This window comes from Sparus aurata, chromosome 14 (genome assembly GCF_900880675.1).
Source record: "Sparus aurata chromosome 14, fSpaAur1.1, whole genome shotgun sequence".
In the NCBI taxonomy this organism is placed as follows: Eukaryota; Metazoa; Chordata; class Actinopteri; order Spariformes; family Sparidae; genus Sparus; species Sparus aurata.
In genome coordinates this window covers 16,258,645-16,281,658 of record NC_044200.1, presented here as the reverse complement: position 1 = coordinate 16,281,658, position 23,014 = coordinate 16,258,645, and the positions used below count along the sequence as shown (strand labels likewise).

Below are 23,014 nucleotides of genomic sequence, written 5' to 3'. Positions count from 1 at the left end.
CTACCCAGCATTTTCAGTCTGCAGGCCATTATCGATCGGTGGTCTCCTGTTAAATCACTGAGCCTCCACTTTAATTATTTCTAACCGACTGGCTGCGGGAGAGTCTGGTTTCACCCCTTGTTATGGTGAAGAAGGGATGAGTGCTGACATCACTCCCTCCTCTGATAAACTGGAGAGCCAAATGACAAGGTCACTGAGGTGGAGGAGGTGAGGCTGCAGTCTATTCTAAAGATAACACATTTCAGTGAAGGTTTCTTTATACTGTTGCCTGCAGAGATCAAACACCGAGGCTGCTTTTTTTCACTCCGCGATTGAATTTGTCTCAGTCCTCTGAGCTAGGTTGTTTTTCTCTCGCTAATTGGAGAGAAGACTCACAGGCGGATGCAGGATATAGCTGGAACTGAGGAAGGTCACTGATTCTGTTCCTCTCCCTCTTTCAAATGCTTTGAAATTGCTTCGAAAGAAGTGTGTTTTGTTTAAAAATAAATCCCATGAGACAGCAAGGCGCTATTGAACTTGGAGAAATCTGCCAGGTGACCATACGTAAGCAGCAAACATGTTGGCAAAAGAGTTCTGCTCTAAATAGAGTCGAGTTATTTCTGTATGGGAACTTCGACACTGAAAGAGTAATTATGCTGGAAGCGACTAATTATATGTTGAGCGATCAATCCTCAGCCAATCAAAGCAAACAAACAGCTTTACAACTCCTCTGTTCACAATGCTTTTTACACAAGCACGGGAGTTCAATCAAATTCAAGCAGTTTCACAGTCAAATTCAACGGATATTTTCACACATGGAAAACGCATCAGAGGTAATCCAGAACACACGGACAGTCCCTCGCAGAAAAAAGTGCTTGTTGTTCCTGTATCCTCCCTCAGAAATAAACCTGAACACCGTGCGAACAAAGTCTAAAAATGACTCCCGAGTGTACCTGGGCCAAATTGTAACGTCTCTACATCCTTGAAGAAACATTAGCAGACTTGGTGACAGAGATAGTGAGTGCAGAGTGTCAAAGATGTTTGAGGTCGTCCATCCGACCCAGCGTCGTAACCGCCAAGGAGGGCGAGGCCATCTGGAAATAGCACTTCCCAACAAGCCTTTGGTGTCTCCTCTCTTTACACTCATATGACCGATGGTTCCACCTGACGGGCGTTCATGGAGTGTTAATATACACTCACTGAAAACAAATAAAAGCTCAGTGAGCTATTGAGTGGGTCACGGGTTTAAGGTCTTGTGGTTTTTACCATAAGGGTGCCACAGTCAGTCATCCTTGTCCTCTCACAGGGGTGATTCCTGTGGTTCATCAGCAGCCTGTTCATTTATCACCATCCTCTCCCGATGGTATTCCACTGTCATGCTGTAACATCTGCCGAGCATCATGGCAAATATCCTAAAGAGTGATAGCATGTCACATGTGTAACTGTAACTCTTCTGTTTGAAGATCAGGATATGAAACACATGCCTGTCATTCAAACCTCAGAAAGACCGCAGTTGAGCTTAAATGTTGCTTCACCTAACACTTCCTGCAACCAACACAAAAATACCAACAGGGCACTAAAAAAGAGGGTCAAAGCCACTAAACCGAGTGGTATGAGAGGAGGAGGTCGAGGTTCAAAAGGTCAAAGGGCCACTGTCAATCGACACATCTGTCAGGAAATATTTTCTGCCTTTACATCTCCATCTGGTGTTTTGAGTTACAAGGGGTCTCCGGTACAGTGGAAATACAAACACAGCGCACATGCAACTCGTTGGAATCCGAACAAAGATTTAATCGGCCATCGCGCCATCAAAGACGCTCTCAATCACCGGTCGTAAAGATCATACATTTGGAGAGGTTGGTGTTTAGTAAACACTAATGCAAAAATATGTCCCGCAGATCCTTTCAATTGCGGACCACACCGGACTTAAATGTTGGATGAGTATGGACTAAATCAAAAACTGGTCCGCTGCCTTCTGGTAGGTGTGTGTGGTCAAAATGTAAAAACATGGTTTTAACCATGTGCGTAACCGGCGAGAATTGTAGGTGGCGGGAAACATCTGACCACAAACTATTTTGGGATCAGTCCAAGACACTTTGCAGACAGAGTCGTCTTTCCATTTGGGGGGAATGTCAGGCCGCCTGGGTGAATTCCTCTCCCCTAGTTTGGGGAGTGACCCCATGCCCTTTGCCCCACAAATCCTTAGGTCCACAGGTTCTTTACTGTTGGAGTCCAAAAGGCCGTCCTTAGACGTCATGGCCCATTGGAAGAGACGACAGGGAGGCCCCGGTGTTCTCGGTCACGTTCATGTGTGGGTCTTTCAGAAGTAACCTGTCGCGCTGCCAATGGGACACCTGTTTGCCATGTTGCCCTCTAATGGCCACCAACATGAATTACAAGTTTATACATTTTAAGTTTAACAAACTAGGGCCTAAAACAAACTGCAAAGTGACTAATGTAATAATGTAATGTAAAACCACTGAAACTGCCAACATTTACTGTCTTTCTTCCCTTGTTACCATCAAATTGATCTACAAATACAAAAACGTAGAGTAACAACTAGTGATTATTTTCATTATAGATTTATCCGTCAATTATCTTTCTAATTATTGAATTAACTACATCTCAAATATATCAGTAAACGTCCAGTGTAGGTCAAAAACAGAGATTAGCCTCTGCCAGAAGCCAAGATGAGATCTTCAAGTTGCTGTATTTCTAAATACAAAAACAAACAAAATAACATTAGCTCACTTCTGAGGAGCTAAAACCAATCTTTCAATCGTCTTTCAGTTGTCGCCTCTGCCCCGGCAAGTTTTCAGGTTGTCTATCTGTCCGGCCCTTCTTATGACTGCGATATCTCAATAACACTTTGACAGAATTTCTTCAAATTTGGTACAAACATCCACTTGGACTCAAGGAAGAACTCAATGGATTTTGGTGGTCAAATGTGACCTGTGACCTCAAAACAAATTTTTTCAAGAGTTTTTGATTATTTCCTTGTATTGTCCTTTTCACTTCCTTTATCCTTTTCCCGCCTTTATTCCTGTTTGACTGTGTTTCATTTGTTAATAAGTCTCTGTCTATTTAAGCCTGTGTTTTTTCAATGACTTGTTATCAGTTCGTCTGTCCTGGGTGCCTTAATCAGTCCTGGGTCTCCTGTGTTCCTTGTGTTCCCTAGTGCTTCTTTGGTTTATACCTTTTTGAGTTTATGTAGTATTTGGATCTATTAATTCTTGGATGTGCCTTCTTCCTCTGTTTTTATTTCTTTCTGTTGGCAGCCTTTTGTTGACTTCCTGTTATGCTTTTGATTTCTGGATTTTGTGTTTGGCCTTCAGCTTTGTTATTCGAGCTCACCTTTTGTTTGTCTACCTGCCTGTCTCCTTGTATCTTGCATTTGGATTCCTTTTTGTGTTAACATAGCAGGGTACTCGAACAGTCTATATGATAATTATGACATAGTTTAGATAAATGTATATCCAAAAGGTAAAATTTCAACTACACATCATATTGTTCTACAAAAAATGTTCTGGCCTTTATTCAACAACATAGCTCGGGAACAACATACAACCAGGAGACGGTCACACTAGTTTTCAGTTTTTTCTGTTTGCGTGTTATATGCAAGTGAACCGTGCATCATCTCAGCTGCTCTACCATATTTTTTTGATGATTCAAAGTAATGAGGAGCTCTAATAAATCATGTGAGGAATAATAATAAGAACAAATACCAGCAGAAAACAGCCCAGCTGAAATACATCACACAACCGTGCACTGCTGCTCAGAAATGAACTCCGCTTTGCTTTGTTATACATCGCCTCGCCTCTCTATTGTTGACATGTACATTTATCAACCCTGGATCTTTTGCTTTTTGCTCACACCTCTCACTCTCCCTCTCAATTTACCTCCCGCGATCCCTCCCACTCACGCCCACTCGTTCTATCACAGAGTCTCCTCTCTCGCATGTGCCTCACATGCTGCTGCAGTCAAGAGGATGAAATCACTCCATCAGTGAGTGGAGCCTCTACTGTCACTGGCATCAGACAGCTCCAGACAAGGCCGTAATTAAACAACTCAAGCTCTGGTAATTACCCTACAGTGGCCCTAATTACCCCATTCTCAGGGTGATTACAGCCTATAGGGGGAGGGGACGGACTAGAATAGGCCCTCCCTCTATGGGTGAAGAGGGGTGGGAATGATTGTGGTGAAATCGTGAGCCTTTAATCTGGTGTCGCTGTGGAAATGAAGGAAATGAGCAGGTACTGCTGAGAGAAAGGGGGTTGAGGTGACAGTAAAAAAAGAGGCTGTAATGCACCCATGGAGGACAGGTAGCGTTAAAATAGACCACACAATCCTTCAGGGAGTAAACAGGGCGGCAGGATGCAGCTGTTTGGACTGTCAGAATAAAGGCTTTGTGCCCTCCATACACAGATTACAACCGCAACAAGAGCCACAACAAGATAGAAAGCTGTTCGCGCTGATGTACCGAACACCTTGAAACTTTGCCAAAAGGTTACAGTCTATCGCGTCTATCATGCGGTGTTCAGGAGTGTATCTTACACAGATCAGCGCATCTCCTCTCTGTCTCAGCATTTTTAGTAGAAGAGGGGCTATGCTGCTCTAAGCATATCGCTCTCTTCCCTCTCTCCTTCCCCCCCGAGGACGTGCTGACTGGGGGAGGGATCGATGCTCCGCTCCAACAGACACCGGTGTGTCGATTCAGCACCTGGCCAGAGGGACAAAGTAGCGGGGAGAGAATAAAGTGACATCTCGGCTAACTCCGTAGAACTTGTGGCCTCCTTTGTGAAGGTGAGTCATTTTAGTGCGTACAGGAACCCCTTGGGACCCCCACAAACTGGCCGCTGTCCTCTGGTGGAACAATGCAGTAAGGTGAGCCAAAGTGGGATATGTGCTCCATCGCAAAGACAACTGCAACCAGCCTTTTAAGTGGGGATGATTAAGCATGAATCTACCATTTATAATAGTAGGTAATTGTTCTTTATTGTAAGCTATTGACTATATATTATACTCATTAGGTTTGCCTACATGCCACCTACCCACCAATTCCCACCAACTCCCACCAACAATCAGACAACATGATTTGCATGCTTTTGTTTGCTATAAGAGCGAAAATAGCGCACACCGTGGTTAAAAGCACCTAGTTCAGCTTTTGAAACGTAGTAGTAGTAGCACATTTTGCACAAAATTCCAATGATCTACAGGTGGTGGTAACACACCATGAAATGCAGCAATGTGCCAACAACAGCAGGGAAAAAGAAAACAGAACGCTGGTAAACAGGGATGTAAAAAAACTGCAGGTTTCGACACTGTAAAATCTGTTTTGCAAATGTGTTATGAAGCAGGAAAGGCATTCAATGAGTTTGTTTGACCTCAAGGACAAACGCCTCCTGCTTTTGCTTTATATTAAAAGCCTTTCACAGGGAAAACCACTGTAATGCTTTTATTAAGAAACAGCAACAGATGAGGCCTAACGGGGCTTTCCATACACATGTGCTGGCCCGGTTTGCCTCAGTTTGACTTGTGGATGTGTCTTTAACTTATGACACACTAAAATCTTGAATAGTGGTCACCGGAATGGCCGTAAATACTCAAAGAATAGCTAAACAAAGCTCCACTAAATCAGTATCAAACATGTTTCCTTTCCTGTTAATTCTTTCACAATAAAGTCCTCAGTTATTTAGTTATTTTAAACGCTTTTACGTTGACGTAGCAACACCAGGACATGTTGAGATTTCACCAACACTAACTTAAAGCTCTTATTTGTAAGATAATTGATTTATAAGTCTCATTTCCAACTCATCGCATACGTTTTTTGGATGGACCAACCAGACCGAAAGTCCTAATGCTGGGAAAACCAAAGCATCAGTGTCACTCAGTGCCTTTACATGCACAGCTTAGTCGGCTTAAAGCCATAGTTCGACTATGCCACTCAACCAGACAACTGCAATTATCCGAGTATACATGCTGGTGAGAAAATCGGATTATTGGGCCGAAGCACGTCATACCCCGGTACGCTAGGTGGCGGTGTACCCATTTCAGCTAGTGGTAACAGAGCCCCCTCCGGCTGACCTCTTTACGTCACCAGCTGCCTCGGCATTCAAGAAAGATGGCGTACGAAGTGCGAAATGAAGCTACATCTTTGTACATTTCGTATATGGTGTACATGATAATTACACAAACTAGGTGGACAATGGCACTCTTTCTCGCGGTGATTTCGGAGGAAAGACGCTGCCGCCGTCCTACTACTTTCGGCTCACGGCCCCGGGGAAAAAATCTCGTGCCTTCGCAGAACGCAAAATCCAATCCAATCTGATGGAACGTATACATGCAGGAGTAATGCAACTATCAATCGAATAATCTGGGTGCTTTAATTCGACTATGAGAAATCCGATCCGGTCCGATTTTAGTCAGACTAAGGTGTATACATGCATCTTAAAGATCCAATCATTGTCAGACTAACCCAGTAATTCGGTTTTCTTGAGTGTCATGTAAACGCACTGACTATCTTACAAACAACAGCTTTAACTTGATTCCCAAAACAGCTGAAGGTGAATGAAACAGTAAAATACAGAAGATGTCTAATGCAAGATGGTGGAGCAGACACACTTTGGTCGCACTTTGGAAACGGTCCATCCCAGGCCTGGGAAAAGTGGCATGGAAAGGCCACGTTAGACAGCTTCTGTGTTAATGGTGCAGATAAAGGAGAGGTGACAAAGCACTGAGATGGAGAATGACACATAACAACGGTCCACGATGCCAGAGGCGGACGTTGCAGTTCATGATTGCCACCTTGATTATTAGGTATTCAGCATGTCGTGCTATGGCCCGCCCTCCGTGAATTACCATTGTCCCAATATCACAGGCTCTGACGATGGTGAGTCATTATATAGCGAGATGCAGGTCGCTCTACCAAACACATTTTATCTCAAAGCAAACGCATGCTAAACACTCCCAACAGGAATGAATATTTAAACTTAACAGGAAAACAAACACCACTGTTCTGAACTCCTACTTATTCCAATAAACCACTTAATCTGTCAACAACTAATACGGTGCACAGTCCTCTGGGGTTTCATTTCAAACAGACAAATATAAAAACTGCAGAGGAAACTCTGAATTCTCCTGAAACAGCGTTGGAAGGAATGCAGGACCACACCCAACACCTTGCAGCCATTTGTAGCCATAATGGGGAATTGTTTTGTCAAAGCAACAGACCAACATCATTAGCATGCATTTGGCATTATTTATGCCGTGTGCTGGAGGATCAGACTGGGACATCTGCTATGTGTTGAGTGAGTGAGGAGGGCCATTTGAGTGAGCATGCTGAGGACCCTGATTGATGTCACACACAGCGGAAAGTCCCTGCGGTCCCATTAGCAGCTACAGTCTGCATTACTGTCACACCCGTCAGCCGTGATGGAGAACGGCTCCGCCGCTACAGCCATCAGTAACCTGCCCTGTCTGTGAAACGACACATAGGGACAAATGAATCGAATGCAGCGCTTCCCAGATGAACACTGGTTGAAACCAGAGACACACCGTGCTTTAATGCAGCCCTCGGCTCTTGTGAAATTGCTCCCATTTCCAGCAGCGCGCATTTGGCATTCATCAAAATCGATATCACCTTTCATGCGCGGAGTTGCCTCTGTGGCCGGTTCTCAGTCATAACCATTCACTTGGGATTAATAAAAGAGGAATACTGCTGGATTACTTGAAAATATTTACATGACAACACGATGTGATATTATGTATGTGCAGCAGGTTCGGTGCTTTGTTTTGCTAGAATTGTCCAGATGCAAGATTTCATTACTTCCCTTTTCTCTTGGGTGAGTAACGATATTGGCCTTACACACAGGTGCAACGCGGATATGATATGAATCACCTCACAAGTGGTGCTTCAAAGGTCACTCTAACATATATACGTCTGTCTGCTGCACCAGAGTATGCTACCACAACTGGGAAAAAAAAGTTCTACAGAGAGAAGATGTGTCAGTGTTGAACATTCCTGATTGGCAATTCCCATAGCTTCTGGCATGTCTGAATTACCCACAAAGCCCCGAGGATCAAGCCATATGTCATACTAGTACTTTTAAACTGAAATCAAATGTCTCTGGCAGTTTAAACAGCTCCGCGTTTGACTTCACCAGACAACGCAGTAAAACAAAAGGCTTCTTGTACCCAAAGTAGTATGTCTCTTGCTCCCAGAACAATTAGCTTCATACATGACAACAGCACTGTGATGTGTTTAAAAAAAAATAATTTCCCCTTTCAATCTAATTACCCTGATCCCTCCTGCCCCCAAAAGGCTTCCAACTCACAATGGAGCTGTTTGTAGAGGAGCTGTGTCGGGACTGTAAGATGACATAATTGTGATGAATATGTAACTCAACCAAGACAAACAAGCACGGATGTTTAGGATTCCACAATAATTCAATTAAGACATGACAAGATGTATCTTTGGTGCCGGCATGTTCCCTTACAGAAGCACCAGTTATTGAGAATCAACAGACCGGGCTACGTAACACTTGTGTCTTGTCTGCAGCTGAACATCTGCAGGCTATAGTAGATGCACATATAGGCTCATTGTACGAAGCCCCTTTGTGTTGCGAATGTATATCCATACGCCTCCGTGCCTGTATACACACAAACATATGTGTGTACGTGCGCTCCGCATACATGTGTGCATCACATGCAATTACTCGCGATGTGACACAGATGACTTCATGGAATCTGGGGAAAACAGAATTTAATCAGCGGGACTCTGCTTACTTCAGACAGCTCCAAAGACGAAGGGGGAATGTTTGTTACAGAGGGGCTGACGATAATCTGAACTCCGCAGGACTTCACTGGACAAGCACAAAAGGCCACTTAAGTCGTGCCATTCAGGCTCATTGCATGCCCTCGCTCTAGTTTTCAGTGTTGGAGATACTGTACAACAGATACACAAAGACTAACCTATAAACACATACAGACACTACAGGTGGGCGGTATCCCGGTGTCATCAGTCACAGATGTCCCATTCGGCCATGACATTTTTTGCAACACCGTTTTAAATGTTTCAGCATATCAAAAATTATGTGGTTCACTGTTGATGCGATAACATTCAGCTAGAGGGCTAAACACGTGCTCACAGAACCAGTGTTACATCCAGTGACATCCAGTTTTCCTCGTGAATCCCGATTTCGGTAACAAAAACCCCTGTCATCTGTCTTCATGTGTCACCGTCTTCATCCTCTCCCACCATTCGAGGAGGTGAAGACCAGCTGGAATCGACTTTACTATTGATGGAAATGTCCAGACAGCAACTGGGAAACTCTCACGGGCCTAGCGTGTGCTAACCGTTTTACTTAAGACTGCTTTCTCAACGAAGGCCAGCGACATAAAAAGCCAGATTTAAAACTCAAACACAAACAAAGGATGATCATAACCAGGGTGAAACCTCAACGCTAAGTGGGGACATACACCCCATTTTTTCCCCCCCTATTTCCAGGCAATAAACACATATATTTTGTTTTGTTTGTGTTTTCACTTTGCTTATACAATGTAAAGAGACAGAATCATGTTTGAAGGGAGTCTATTTAAATTTTTGTAATATTGTGATAAACCCCGGAACTGGAGGTTCAATCCTTGTACATACCATATCTTGAAATGTACGTACACTGGGAATGCATCCTAGATTTAGCGCATCGAAAAGGAATGTACGGTATGAGAGGGAAAGTTTTATCCTCAGTGATGCTCGTGCAAACACAACCGTGCAGGTTCCTCACTACTCGCTGAAGACACATATAAGTTCAGTCAGAGGCCGCACAGTAAAAGGCGCTAATTCCACTGCGAAGAACATGGCAACTTAAAGCCTTCCTTCAGCACGACTGCAAATCCACTCGACAGCGCCTTCTGACAGCCTCTCTCCCTCTCAGCCTCTGGCGGACAGCGGGGAGAAAGCAGCAGTGGACAGCGGTGTCAGTAATGAGAATGGATAGCAGCTTGGCTACACCGCCTCGGCCCCCATTGATCACGCGGCCGTGAAGAGTGATGGAGCTCGACGCGGTGAGAGAGCCGTGTGCATGTTCTTACTCTTCTCAGATCCATTCTCATTTGGCTCTATATTGATAACTTCTCCCCTGGATGGCTTCTGTAGCAATGCGTTACGCATGTTATAGTGCAGAATAGAGTAAACATGCTTTAACGGCCATTGAGCGGTATTCATCATTCTGTGGAAGGCGGATATAATTGGAGACATTTATGGATGCATTCATGACTGCTGTGTGTGCGTTCAGTTATGATTTCTAACTGAAGGCTGTGTCGATACATGTATTAATGGTTACTCTGGGCAAACAGCCGAGAAATGAATTATTTGATTGAGTTACTTTAACACTCGGCTGGCTCAGAGTTTGTCGCCATCAATCAGAGTGACCACTCGCAGATGCAAGGATGGTGACTTCATTTTACGCATAGATGTGGCCTCTTTCTCCGACCCACAAACACACTTTAGTCCTAATTCTGTCTCTCAAAAGGTTTCTTTCTGAAGTGGCTGTGTGTGTTAGAAAAGGGTCACATTTGATCCAACACCACTACCCATACTGTTTCCCCGTCTTCTATCCTCCAGTCCATGGCTCATAAATGTCATCCCAGTCCTTCTGACGATTAATCTCTATGAGGCCGGGGCCCAGTGACTCTCCAAAACAAACCAGTCTTGTTGAACTGCTCCCCTGCTGAACAGTAGAAGCTTGGCAGAGCCACAGGAAACAGAGAAGTATGGATCTGGAGGGAGGGAGGAGGGGTGTCTCTGTCCTTTTTTTTTTTTTTTTTTTTTTTTATTTAACGGATGCAGGGGAGTGCAGCAGCAGCAACAGTGGGGTCTCCAGTGGGAAAAATATCAGCAGCATTATGGAGTGGGGTTGAGCCTGCCATCACTATCAATGAGAGGAAGAGGCCTGTCAGAGCACACAAAGGGGAAAAAGACACAATCCCAGACAAAGAATAACGGGAGGGATGGATGGAAGGAGAGAGGAGGAGAGAGAGAGAGAGAGAGAGAGAGAGAGAGAGAGGGAAACAACACACGAGGAGCTGAGAGAAGGACAAAGGGAGGGATTAAAAAGCATTCAAATTAGAAATGGAGGAGACAGTCGCAGGAGCTACAGAGAGCACTGATGAGAGACTCAGATAAACCACCACAAACACGCCGGCAAATTGAAAGAGATAGAGGAAAGACAGCGAGGAAGACAAAGAAAGAGAGACAAAGAACAAGCAAGAGTGAGCAAAAAAAAAAGACACAGGCCAAAAAGAAATTAATTAATGACTTTATAGAGAGGAGGTACAATAGGGAAAAGAATAGACAATAGGAGACTAAATTAGATGAAAGGAAGAAAAACGTCCTGTCACAATGGCGCATCAGAGCCGCATGTGGCACCACTTGATAAGACGCGTCTTTGCCACCTTCCATGCTGGCACCCATGTCCCCCCGTCCACCTCCCCCTCTCCCGTCCCCAACCATCTGTGCCATACAAACACACCAAGCTGTCCGTCAGCGGCTCGAGCTGCCGACAACGCCAGTTTTGTGTGACATCAGCCCGGAGTCCGGCTCCCGATGACAACCAGGGGCCGCAGGGATCCGTGACATCACCAACCCACAAGTGCAACGTGCCAAACAGTTAGCTCCCACAGAGGAGGACTTAAGTCATGTGAGCTGGGACTCCAACCACAGCAAGCTAATGGTTATTCTGGACGGAGCACAGAGACACACGGAGGGAAGAGTTTGCTGAGACTTTTGAGAAGCCGATCAAGTTCCGCTCTCCTCCCCTCTCGCTCCCTCTCCCTCCATCTTTCCATCTGTGAACAGCTGTGGGTATTAGAGTGCGGCTTACACACCACCCAGCGGGGTGGCAGCCGCTGGCCAGGAATGACTGACATCTGACAAAGAGGAGATAGGCGTGGAACACAGGGTGGCAAAGTTCAACACGAGGATGAATGACTAGTAGAAATCCACTCACAAAGAATTAAACCTTGTGCCCTCGGTGTTGCCCATTGATGCCTCGAAGGAAATGTGTTCATTCATCAGTGGAGGGTGGAGTGCTGAAAATCTGTCCTCGAGCAAAAGAACAATTACTCACAGAAAACTTACTCAAGTCACAGAGAAAATTTATATTTAAGAAACCTTGCAATTGCAATTATGAAAGCTGTGTTAGCTGATTTAAAAGCCCAATAGACCACTACTTACAAGAAAAGTTATTATCATAAAATTATACATGAAAAATGAACATGTTAAAATGTTCTTGCATTGGTTACAAGTGTTTTTCATGAGGCACACCAAGCCTTTCATTATGTAACTGTTGTGTTTTTTAGGATTTGGTGTAAAAAGTGTGGCCAGATGTGGCAGAAGAATGTTGCTGGAAGCTGCGATTGTTCTGGAGTTTCTTCCACCATCAATTGCCCTTCCTTTTCTGGCATGCAGCTGGCAATTCAGCCTCAGTAGTCGAGGTAGCCCTCGCATGTTCTCCCCCGCTTACACTCAATCTCTGCATTCAGAGCAGACCAGTTATAATTAAGTTTTGAATATTAAATATTGCAAAGTAGAAAGTCGCTGAAAAATATACTCAAGTAAGGAGAAGTACCGTTTCAATACAGCCACCAAACTTTCATCGGTTCGTCCAGAAATTCGCTGTTTCGTATTCCTGAGATATCGCATTTAAATGATGAAAAATGGTAATCGATGCATCTTCAAATTGCTTGCTTGTGTGGAAAACAGTCAAAACCCCAAAGGTAGTTACTTTACATTCATATGAAGAGAGTAAAGCAGCAGATTCTCACATTTAAGAAACTGAAATCAGTAAATATTTGGACTGTTTTCCATCTCCTGACTAGTTGATTATTGAATAACTGTTTCAGCTCTCATGTCATCAAATTAAAGTTGCAATATGTAAGAATTTGCCACCTGATAGAGCGCAGCATATCACCAGGGTAACTGCTAACTGCTGCTAACTTTAGCAGATAGCTAGTAAGCACAGTTAACTATGCAGTTAGCAGTTGTATAACTTAACTCTGCCCGGTCTGGGAACTCTGAGCACTGGGGTGGATGTTGGTGTTGTTTTGATTGGACTGTCGCCCTGTGAGGTGGCTGTAGACTAGCTGGTTAGCATGCTAACTTCAATAGTTCATTTCACATTCTTACATATTGCACCTTTAATACTTATTTAATACAGTGTAATTACTCCATTTCATTTCATGAGGAAAAGTCTTGTTTCACCTCGAGTAGTAAAAGAAGAGACTAAATACTTCGACTAAATCAGTCCTTTCCTGTATAATCATTCCTCCTGTTAGAGCGTTGCCATGTGTGTGTGTTGTGTGTGTGTGTGTGCGCGCGCGTGCATATGGTGTGCTTGTGACTCGAGGAGCTTTTTAGAGAAAAACACACTCCAAAAGTAAGAGGGGGCAAAAAGTAACATCACATCCATGGCAACAAATCAATTATACCAGACGAAGAGCGAAAGGGGTGACAGGTAATGGAAAAAGATTAAATGTCTACAAGTTACCCTCAATTGGTCAGAGTTAAAGAGAATGGCTATACTTTGTCTCTCTCCCTCTCTCACACACACACAGACACGCACACACACTCATATTACATGACCTATCACAATCTCGATATCCGGTGAAGTGGAGAGAGTTCCTGCTCCGCCTGGCAGTATATAGGAGAAGCTATAACAGTTCTTCCTTAGCCCGGGCAGGTATCCAAACAGCCTCTGCAGGCTTTGATGAAGTGTCCTGTCATGATGTCAGCCTGCATCGGTCTCCAGCTCACCTGGGACCTCCCTCACTCTTAACAACTCCTGGCTGGGAGGACAAAAAGGAAGAAAAAGGAGCAAAGAACTGGCCTCCTCATCTGAAGCTTCTCACATACTTTACTAACCCTGCATTTTCGACAAATAATAACAATGAAAACTCAAGATATGGATTCATTAATCTCATATCTTCTCTCTCCTTCCTCCTCCTCCTCCTCCTAGCTTGCTGGCTGTCAGCAGGTTAAAAAATGGCTCGGCACTAGCGAGGGAGAAACAATTACTCATGGTGCGGGCTGCATAGACATTAGGAGCTCTGTACTCCTCTGCGATCTCAGGGCCATGTGTTTCTAATTAAACGGTGCACTGGTGGAATTATCAAAGCTTAGGATTGCATAATGAGCACTGGCAGAAATCTGCAGCAGGCTGTGACACTCTTTGTCTCAAGAGGCACACTGTCGTTTTATTGAAATAAAATGGAAGCGTGTCAATAAGTGTCTGGGAGAAGCCATCATTTACCCAGATTGTGTCTTAGCTACAGAATGATCGCTTTGTAGAATCAGTTTATTTAGCAAGATTAAGGAATTCATTCAAAGGAGCTTGTCTCTATTCATAAAGACTATTCTGCCTTCAGATCTCGATGCTTGCGTGATGATCGCTAACACCTACCCCAGAGTGTTCCTCTATCATCACACAGCACCAGTTGGCCAGAGACGGACGCGGTCGATTTAGCTCGCCAAATGGAGGCATGTTCGTCCTTACGCAGAGAGAGACACACTTCGGTAATAGACGTCGGGTCAGCTTTTGTGAAACATCACACATGAGCCTGCATGCGCTCACCGCACAAAGCACACATACGCACTTAAATCCTGGTCTCCATGGTGATTGTTTTAGTGCCCATGTGAACTTGCCCCCTGCATCTGTTTCTCGGTTTGTTCGTCGTGTAAAAGAAAAAAAGAGAAGAAAAAAAGCACAATTACTTATTCATGACCACATGATTATTTTCATTTTCTACAGCGTTCTCTGGGCACCATTAAAACCACAGGAAAGAAGAAGAGGGAACAAACAGTCCCTAATTTCTTTGTTTTGTAAAAGCCTGTTCTTGTTTTATTGACGATCGCTGAAGACACAATTCAAATGTTTGCCATCGATGCATCCAAGTTGAAGGTTTACACTTCTAACAAGGAGGGAGTCCTGCCTGCTCAGAGCCAAAGTGGCCGTTTAGAGCACCGAGTCCATCTGGTGGACGACAGGAGAAACGCATTTCGGTAACGTTGGATTCTTCAGTCATCCTAATCCTGTTATCTTAATGTTTAATGTCGACTCCAGCCAGCACTTTAGTGGAAGTAAGCAAATTGGATTCTCAGAGGGGAACGCCTCTCAATAGATAAGCCTGGAAACGCACACAAAAACCTCTGCAGCTCACTACGAAAAAGCGAGGAAGACGCCAAGAGTAATGCGAGGCATGTGTGTCACAGACAGTCTCCTAACTCTGTGTTACGTGAGGCGTGGATTCTATCCTGGCAGAGGAATAGAAGTGTGGGTCTATGAGTTTAAGTGTCTGCGTGATGGTCTAGAGTCATCCAGAGTTTCCTTCACACACACACTCTTGTGGTCACAGCATTGATGGTTGTTTCCCTGCCACACAGAAGAAACAACTTACCAATGTCTGCTGAACTGTCTGAACACCAAACCACACGCAGAGTTCAAACCGTCACCAGTAAATCTTCTGCCAGCTTAAATTTCAAGTCACCTGAGAGCAAAACCAAAAGGAATCTGCATTAAAATGTGTTCAACTTTCAGAGATTAGCTTTATTAAGGCATAAAAACTCAGACTATATTTACATATTTTGAAGTTCACACAAGATATAGCACAAAAGTATGCCCAAAGTTGATTTTTTTGGCATCTACAGGCTCCGACATCCTCACTGCCGACAAACACATGACAAAATCAGCACAGCAGAGAATGGGAAGTGATCAATTCTCTGACATTTTATGTTGCAGGCCCCTTTTACTGTTTGAATTAGACTGTGAACATGCATGGTGAAGATGAGAAAGCCCTTTTCTCTGCAACTTTACTTGGTTTGCAATTTGTTCATCCTAAACTTTCCTAAAATGGGTAAAGAAATGGAACTTAATCCTAAAAATGGTCTGGTGTAGTGTGTTGTTAGAGGAGTTATCATCTACTTTAACTAAAACAACCTTAAGGTTATTCAAACAGTTCTTCTAGGTAACAATACACTAATATATTATAAATACTATATTCAATTTCCACAGAGACAGAAGTCATGACACAAGGAATGGAAGTTTGCAAGAGCAAAACTTCCATTCCTTGGCTCCAACTACAGGAGTTAAAGACCAATTGAATCCTAAATTTCTCCAACTGAAGGAGAATTTTGTTCTGGAACCTCAGTTGGTACCATTGTTTGGCCCAGATTATCTTTTAATGTGAGTCTTAAAACTTCAGAACATGAGTTTCCAGATGTATTTGAAAGTCTTATGTTTACATTTGTATTGATATATTTGAATTTTTACGGGGTGAGATCACAAAGAGCTAAATGTCTGTCGAGAGGTATTACAGTTCAAGAATATAGGTTGAAAAACAGTAACATAGTGCCCCTCTAAATGACCAAAACTGCTTTAGGGAAATGTATGAACAAAAAAAACACCAGTCTTAATTCAATCCCACACTGAATTACTGAAATGACAAATGATGTTGTTTTAGGATCACTTATTGAGTGTTGGCAGCACAGACTTTACTCCCATTTGCAGGAATTAATGGTGCGTGCGATTCAAGGTCAGCCCACGCATTTTGTTCTGGTCAAACCATCAGGTGGGTAAACTCAAAGCTCACAAAGCGATACAGTACTGAGTTTCTTCATAGAGGCACACTTTTTTTTTTTTTTTGAGAGCTACATTACATGAAAACCCCCCGGAACGTTAAGCTATCTTTGTTTATAAATGACATCAACTTGTAATCATTTAATTTGGAGACATGCTTCACAGATGGGACGCAGCAGCCGCGAGGACCGACGACTACAACACTCAAAATCATGTTCGCTGGATAAACGCTGATTTACTGAGACACGTTTCATCCTTCCCTGGTGTTGAAAAGGATATCCAGATGTAAAGCCTGTAAAGCTCCCACAGCTGCACACCTTAAGGCCCGACACGCACCTTCCTGTCCGCAGAGAACCAAATGAAGGTTGACGCTTCAAGAGCCGCATAAACACTATCACACTCCCATGAAACGGCAGACGCTGTTTATGTTTCCAAACCTGCATTACAGCTTCACAAATGTCAAAATCATGCTGGTGTATAAAGATAAATACCTGAGTGCCCTGCTGCCGTGAAACTGTCAATTAGAACATTAGTTTTTGTAAACAGGTAATTTCCTGGCAAGCCATGGAATGAAGACATCCATGTGCTTGGTTTACATTCTTCTGACTGGATCAGTGGTATTGAGAGCTAAAGACTACAGGATAATTCAGGCAGCATTGACTGATATGAGCGATGACAGATGCTGCTGGAGAGGAAGAAGTAGAAAAAAAATGTTGGGAGCAATGTCACAACACATCTGCATTCAGGTTGGTAAGAGGCTAACATTTTAGACTAAAGAGATTAAAACTAAAGGTCGTGATTTTGCGGTGTAGACAGAAGACATTTTGATGCCGAAATTTTGACGAGTGGCCAAATAATTTAAGCAAATCCCTTTTTGTAGCGCATTCACATGGTGTCGGACAATCAGAAAAAGAGATTCCAGCTGGGAAAATTCATGCGTCACCTCAAGTCATAACAATGTCCCACAAGTCTGTTAAAAATTTGCTTCATAACTTGTGGACTATAACATCAAATACACAGAAACATGGCGGACAATAGTACATTTTTGCCTGCCAACAATTTAACGACTGGTTAGTTTTTCCACGGCCTTGAGAGTCACTGTGGTATCACATCGTTCAGTCAGTGAGTACACCTACAACTTCCCAGCATTTCCACAAACAGCTACGGACTACAAGTGTTGCTCCTGGCTGTACAGGCCGACACTGGCATCCAAACATGGTAATCCTCAGACTACTGTTGCTTCAAATCGGCATCCACACTGAAAATCTTTTGTTTATTCTCCCATGGCTGAGTCACAACATCTATACTGGCTCTGGTTTTTAAGATTGGCAGTGATAAACGATTTTGGTTGGTTCTTGGTTATGATAACCTCCCAGCCCCTGACTTAAGCAGTTCTTTGTTCTAGACCGGCAAAGTGTTGATGCCACTCTGGAACCAGTTATGCGAGCCAAGAGCCAGGTCTTTGGCTGTTGAAATGCAAAGAACTGGTTCCAGGGTAGGTGCTTGCCCCGAACAAGCACCTGAACACTTGACTGCAGGGTTAATATGATGTTGTGATGATGTAAGATCAAACCAAAAAAGTACTGTCTCAGTAGGAAAGTTAAGTTTTAAGAGCTGTTATATATATAAACTATGCATGAATCTTTGGGAAGTTGTTTCACAAGCTGTCTATAGTTACGCTTAAACACCATTCAGCAGATGAGTCTCCTCTCTGAAAACAAAGAACGTTCCTCACAGTGTGATGCCTGTGCTCATTTAGTCTAAATTCTCTACTGAATTTTGCACATTTCGAAGTCCAAACATCCTTTTTCTCCCTTTCAACCAATTTGCCATCTGTCTTCATTGCCTCTATCTTACCTCTCAAGGCCATTCGCTCTAATAGCACAGCGCCTCATTGTTTAAGTGTTTACTTCCCAAAGGGCACTCCAGAGCCTGTTTACTGATTACTGACTCTCCCTCTCCCTTTCTTTCTCCCAGCTCACGCCACTCTCATGACCAAGTCAAGGTCGCTCCCATGCTCCCCTCCATGCCATCAATCTCATACGGAGAAGCAAAACTTCCTCTCACGCTATTTTCTTCCACCACCATCCCCCCACCCCCTTGTTTTCTGCATATGATAAATACACTTTCCCTCCAAATATCATATCCGATACTTCCTCTCCTATTCATCTCGCAGCATAAACAAACACAGGTTGACAGAATAATCTGTTTTCATACAAAAGTCTCATCCTTTCCAGCTCGAAGCTATGGCTTTAAACCACTGTCGCTGCTCCTCATTTGGGAGAAACTGTCATGTCATGTTTTTCATTTGCCGGAAAAAGGTAGATATTGATATCGGGTGGAGTTCTCACAAGCAAACACAAAACCACATATGTGTGTCACTTGTACACATAACTCCAAACGCCAAACACACAAAGTCCAAACATACAAAGTTCTGTTTGTTGTAATCAAACTATTTTTGCACTTAGGTTGTTGTGGGTTTTTTTGCCTTGTTGCAGCTTTTCCATTTTTAACCTGTTAAAGTCAGCGTTCAGCTAGTTCGCCAAACTTTACAAACCCAGCTAAGCAAATAATAAGCTAAAAATGTAAGTGTATAGTCATGACATAGATCGTTAGAAAGCTTAGATTGTCATGATTCTAATCATGCCAACCATTTCAAGATAAAGCCACATCAGCGTAGTACAATCAACAAACAAACAATTAAATGGATGTAGTTTTATGCTTTTTTCTCTTTGAAAAAGCTGTTTTTTCACCTAACAGTTGTTTCTGACTATTATATATGCATAAAGGTACATAACGAAATAAAGAATTATTATAACTTTCTGCCCCGTTACTCATAGGAAGGGGTATTTTAATGTCAACCCACTACATTTTCCAGCTAATAGGGGCAGTTACAGGTAATCTGCAGGCTTATTTATGCATCAAGAAATTAAATCAATTAAAATTACAGTGTATTTAAACTCCTATTAATTCATGTCAAAAGCCATTACAGAGCTCTTGACAGGTTGGGGAAAAAAATGATCTGATTATAATTTTTCACAAGAGCCCAAAAACCGTGCCTGAACTACAAATCGTTCAACAACAGTCTTGACTGTACTATGGGCTAGACTGTGATAGCCGTTTCAGGATAACGTTTCATAAATGTCCAGGAATGAGAAAGGGTTAAGAGGTTTTTCATACAGGAAACACAACAAAGCCGGGTATGTAGTTTTTCTTTTGCGCATGCTAACAAACTGACAGAGCAATGCATAGGGTGCAGAGACAGACTGCAGCCAGCTTGTAAAAGTTTACAGACTCCAACCGTCGCTTTAAACAGAAACACCACTCGGCCCGTATAAATTACAGTGTAACGACACCATCAGTGAATGCCGAGGAAGCCATGTTAAAGTCCGGCGCTGCTGACATACTTCAAGCATGAAACTCCATAGCCTTGTTGGCCCGCTTTACCACATATAAGCAACGCCACATTCATCACTCGGAAACACATTCTTTTGACCCGACAGACACTTCTCATTGACTCACACTGGGGAAACAAGCACGACCGTAATGTAAGCAAATCTGATCACATACCACAAATCACAATCTGCTCAGCACAAAAAATGAGTGTTACACAAACACACTGATACACAAAGCTAGATTATGTAAGCACGCTCATTTAACTGTCAGTATTTATCAAAGTGGTTGATGTTGGTCAAGTACACAACAGGACATCACTCTTGGCTTTATTTTTCATATGGCGTGTCAGTCAGAGGACAGTGGTTATCAGTCTCACATTTCCTTGTTCCATACAAATTCCTGCTTTATCACCTGCTTTATCTGCTTTATCGCGATGCTCCCCGCCATCTGTTTGGTATCAATCAACACCCTCATCAACACGGCGCTCATCATCATTATCAGACAGCAGGCTTTTGAAATGCTGTCTTGAAACACTTTCTGAAGTTTGTTTCCATCTAAACTCATTCTCCCATGGACAAAGACCCTCCCACACACACTGGGATACACATACACACATACCTCCGAAACCACAGCTTTCTCAACTGTGGGGGTACTGGGAAGAGGGTGAGAAACATGTAAGGGTCTGGGGTATGCACTCAGCCCTCATTTCAAATCGCTAAAAGACATGTTATAGCTGTGTTTAAAGTCTTTCATCTTAATTTAGCATGTTGTGTTAGCATGCTACTACTTTCTGATAAGGATGGCGTTTCATTGCTAAGATGTTTCTGATTATTCTGATTAGGTCCTTGTTTTTTTCATACACAGAAACTGCACATTCAAGTCAAATTAAATCAACACTTACACTTACTCTGAGTGGCATGTTTGCTCCAAAATACAGTATAACTTCCAATTGTGTCATTTGTACACAAAAGTCTATCAAATGTCCGTTTAATGTAAGATGAAATTAATTATCCTGAGGAAATAATCACATTGGAAATAGGAATGCAGCGTTTCATTTATCGCAGACACAAAGAGACACTGAGCTTGAGAGGAGTCGGTGCTGGCGACTACAAAGAGAGGTAGAAATTAACTACTAACATCCTCACTTGTTGTGAAAAAGAAGGGTTGACTTTATATAGAAGAACCATACAATATCATGAATAACATAAGGACAATCAAGTTTAAAATATGGAGTAAAACACATGCCTGAAAGAGGCATACTGTTAGTGCCTACATTCATTTCCAAATGCCAAATAAAAGTATTTTTACTCTATCCGGACAGATATTAGGTTTCGATTTATGTTGCCGTGCTGCTCTTCAGGCTCCTATAAGCCTTGACGTCCAGTGCTGAAGTTATCTCCACACACGCCATCTCCTTCCCTTTGATCCCTATAGAAATCTGTCAAACACATTTATGGCCAGGGCTAATGTGTTGCAGGCCAGGCGCAAGTTTGTTGAGAGGTGAGTCAGAGGATGAAGGTAAACGTACGCTTATGAAACCAGATCTGATCTGGTAAAAAAAACTGGCTGTGTGTTGGACTTGAATTGCTATTTTATAATAAAACATAATTAACTAAAGGTGTTGTTTCGAGGGAAGGTATTTTAATCAGAGGAGAAAGATTTTCATCAACTTGATTCTTATGCCTAAACAAACTAAGTAAACAAACTCTCTTAGTTTCCATGACTGAATAAACTGAATGATCAAACTGACCTTAAAAGAACAACACTATTCATACTGTTTTATTTTGTTTATATTTGGCGGCCATCTTTCCAGCTTCAAACGGTGTTCTGGCAACCTTATTTTCCTCAGAGAACAGCTTGTTTATTTAGTTTGTTATTCAGAGTTTGTATTATTACCTCACTAATATTGTAAATATAAAAATTTCTTCTCCAAACTACAAAGTGCCTCTTTAATTCACAAATTTTAGCTACTTTATTGGTGCTGCTCAATGGCAAGCGATCACACATGGCCAACACTGGAAAGGTACTCTCCGTCAAAGTGTTTATTGATTTTCAACAAATGTGTAATTCTGCAGTTTTATTTTGGTAAACGCATCTGCATATTGTGTATGAAACTCTGTTGATTGTTGCGTTGCTTTGACGTCCATTTCCAGATCCCTTTAATGGCTAACAAATGCTAACTGACAATCAAACTAATCTGATCCACATTTGTACATTCTGCAATTGCAATGGATGTAACTTCAAAGTACTTCTCGGGCCAAGTGTTTGCAAACAGGAAGGTCTAGTCAGCTAAAGTGGCGGACCAGACAAAGACCCAATCCCGGACACTGATGTAATCATAGTTTTAGTTCGGCAAGACAACACACTTATTGTTTCCCTGATCTTGACGCAGATATGTAGACGGAGGCGGTTTTGAGACCCATTCGAACATGATGAATTCTCCACCACACTTGTGCACCTTCAGGCTTGTTACATTCAGCAGAAGATGTGTTACAGAAGTCCTTTCCCACACATCTATTATGCTTAAGGCGCCGGGCTGTTCAATCACCGCAACTGAGGCTTTAAGTTTTTTCTGCACATATTAAACACAGGTGCACTTACTGAGACAATAGCCAGTGATATGCCAGAATCTTGTTTTACGAGAGCTCAACAAATGTCTTATGACACAGCAAAACCCGTAATTTAACTGTTTGATAGCAGGCTGACATGCAAGGGGACAGAAAACAGTAAATACATTCTTTTAGAATTGAGACATGACTTCACTTCATTTGTTTTTGCTCTGTCCTCGCATGTTGTGCATAACACTTAAAATCTGCAGGTACTCATGTGTATTAGACTTAAAGTCTGCACATGCAAACACACGCTCATAGTCGACAGATAAATGATATCGCAACACATGTTCTTTGGTAACTTCTCGCGCTGTCCCATTGAAATACCACCCCTGTGGCTACAATGTGAAGAGGATGGAGGGTGTAAGTAATGTGTGTGTGTGTGTTGCAGAGAGGCCTCAA

General features: G+C 42.8%; 1 protein-coding gene across 3 annotated transcripts in view; it reads right to left on the bottom strand.

Annotated features, from left to right (window-relative positions):
* sema3aa (sema domain, immunoglobulin domain (Ig), short basic domain, secreted, (semaphorin) 3Aa) overlaps positions 1-23,014 on the bottom strand; it is a 117,259-nt gene that overhangs the window by 87,052 nt on the left and 7,193 nt on the right. Inside the window, exon 1 of one of the 3 annotated variants that reach the window (XM_030439685.1) lies at positions 14,436-14,574. The exons of 1 other annotated variant lie outside the window; for it this stretch is intronic. The gene's annotated coding sequence lies outside the window, so the exon portion shown is untranslated. Of the gene's footprint in view, positions 1-14,435; positions 14,575-23,014 lie in introns of those variants that run through there. One more of the 3 variants, XM_030439683.1, reaches the window with a different exon arrangement.